The 2683-nt window shown below is 35.5% G+C and overlaps 1 pseudogene across 1 annotated transcript in view; it reads right to left on the bottom strand.

Moving 5' to 3' along the window:
* LOC110418027 (cleavage and polyadenylation specificity factor subunit 1-like) overlaps positions 1-2683 on the bottom strand; it is a 5212-nt pseudogene that overhangs the window by 1764 nt on the left and 765 nt on the right. The window contains exons 3-7 of the transcript XR_016351313.1: positions 2287-2483; positions 1368-2115; positions 849-929; positions 696-761; positions 524-601 (exon numbers count right to left, since the gene is read on the bottom strand). The product of XR_016351313.1 is annotated as a cleavage and polyadenylation specificity factor subunit 1-like (transcript). The remainder of the gene's footprint in view (positions 1-523; positions 602-695; positions 762-848; positions 930-1367; positions 2116-2286; positions 2484-2683) is intronic.

Below are 2683 nucleotides of genomic sequence, written 5' to 3'. Positions count from 1 at the left end.
GGAATTGAAAGGCATCAAGTTTGATAAAAGAATATAAAGACAACTTCATAATTAAAAGTTCATTGAAATACAGTGCACAAGCCTAGGCAAATTTCACTCCCCAATTAAAATTCAATTGAAATACCTGTATAGCCTCTGATAAAATGCCCACTCATTGGCAGCTATAACTTTAAGAAGAAAAAGAGAAACCATGACCTATTCATTCTTTAGTCATGATACCTGCTAAAAAGTTTAATAAATCTAACCAATTATTGTGAGTAGGAATTATGAAATCAACAGCCTGGTGCTAAAAGCTTGCATGCATGGTTGCAGAATTCCAAAAGCACAGAGTTCGATAGAATGAATAGTTGTCAACAATGGAAGTTCATTTTCAAATCATTAGAGGCCAGAAAAGACGAAATCAGCATGCCAGTTCTATCCATATCTAGGCTATATTAGCTTGTAAAGGTTTAAATAACAAGCATTGTAGATAGTAGTATCATACCAAAAAGAAATAAAGAAGAGGAAGAGAGTATATACTTACAGGAACTGAAACTATAATTGGGTAAAGATTCCTCTCAGCAAAGTAAGTCACTTGATGTGGAGTGCCACTCGGTGGAATCTAACCAAGAGATAAAGTTTCTAGTAAGTACAATGACAAATAATTTAAGGAAAAAAGTGAATTTCTTATTATGGTAAGGTGGGCTAGGGATCACTTTTTGCACTGGCCAATAGTTGTCATAGTTTGATGCGGATGGCATTTGGCAAATCTTTAGAACACCCTAGAAAAATAAAAAAATGCAAAAAAGATTTAGCGCTTTTAGCCAGTATGCAAAAGCCTGTTGCTTCAAAATATGAAAGTACCTAACCTGTGATGTAACATTTATGAACCCATGATTACAGCTGGCATTATGAAGAACAGTGGAAGCAACAATAGATCCATCACATAGCTGCAAAAAATGAAAACAAAGTAAACGAGAGAAGCACACTTGCTCACATAACATTAAGCAACAATTAAGGATGTGACTTTGTCAACAAGTTGGCAGTGTTTTAATATTGATTCCATTCATAGGGTCCTAGATAAAAACTCTAGCAAACATCTTTCTAAACTAGGCAAAATATTAAACGGCATTTAAATTATTATTTTATTAATGAAAAAATGAATTTGCGAAAGAAGATTAAGACATGATAGCAAAAAAAAATTATCAATTCTCAAACAAGCCAAAAGTCACTTGGTCTAATTTTACCAAGTATTTAATTGAAAGTCAATTTGAGTCTATTTAAAGAATCACATTTCAAAATTATGCAAAATTTTATGGAAAAACTGAATCTACCTTTAGACCGTTAAATTATTTACATCTCACTGTCAGACAAACCACATTTCTGACCTGTGGATGAACTCTAAGCCGTTCTCTGAATACAACAAACCAAGCTGGTCTTGACCCAGAGAGGAAGAACCCTTGAGAACCACTAACATTCTTAAAAATTGTATTCCTTTGGGATAAGGTTCCATTTGACATCTCCTCCCGCATGTAAGCATCCATCGGGACATGAATAAATATCAAATTCCTAAGCCTAGAAGCATTAATATTGCTTAAGCAGACTATAATGTCAAAGTATAGAGCAACTGATAGATAAACAAAGAATTGTTCATCAGTCAGTAATCCAAAAAGAAATGAACGACAGTGATTTCCAGACCATCTCTGCATGGCCAACTCAACAACCTTCAGGTTCTGAACATTTTCTTTCCTGCCTTGGCCAGTCAATTATTCAGAACTTTTATTACTCACTTTCTCAGAATCCTTAGAAGATTCCAGTGTATAGGCATCGACAAGGTGGGTTCTTCCAGATGCAAATTTTTCCACAGAGAAAACACAATTGAAATTTGGCACATCTAATACTCAAGAGCACCACTCTCATAACAAATGACACAATATATATCCCCTTGTTCATGTGGCCCGCCATCAGCACCATCAATGGACTCCCCGATGCCAGTGGAAAGCCATGCATTGGTACTTGCTTTGCAGAGCCATGGCTCTCGACCTTTATCATTATACAATGTACAGGCAGATACCATTTTCTTTGAGCCTTCAAATGCAGTTGGAGTGTTTATAGAAACAGTGCAACTAGCAGGATCTGAAATTCAAGGTTAAGAGTAAAATCAGCAAGAAATCCAAGAATGGAAGCAATAGGATGATGTACAGTTTTGTAATACAGTAAAGACAAGTTATGAAGGGTATAAACCATAGCAAGTAAACAGATTCACAAGTTAAGCCCACGCGCAAAATCATCTATGACGAAACATACCTCCAACAAGGAGCAGAATGCTTCCATCAGTCATTTTTAGCAACACATAAGGATCAGCAATAGAAACAGATATTACTGTAGAATTCTCAGAACTAGGGCTAGATTCAGAGTTTGGTGATGGAATACTTAGTTCTTGAGTCATAAAAGAACCATCCAGAATTCGAGCACCACGTTCATAGACCTGGATAACTCGACGCCTATAAGCAAACATAATGAGACAAGTACAAGTTAAAAGTAGTGTTTGAAGCATAACATCTAATATATTACATGGCTAAATGGAAATAGAAAGCGGAAAGACAGCAATGTTCCAGCACAGAGTTCAAACCTATCAAGCAAGAAAACTCTCAAATTCTACTAATGAAAAGTAATTCAGTAATTAGCCAAATTAGACAACAAT

This window comes from Theobroma umbraticum, unplaced genomic scaffold, assembly GCF_002168275.2.
Source record: "Theobroma umbraticum cultivar Fairchild unplaced genomic scaffold, ASM216827v3 scaffold_50.0, whole genome shotgun sequence".
NCBI classification, from domain to species: domain Eukaryota; kingdom Viridiplantae; phylum Streptophyta; class Magnoliopsida; order Malvales; family Malvaceae; genus Theobroma; species Theobroma umbraticum.
This window is presented reverse-complemented; position numbering and strand designations above follow the sequence as displayed.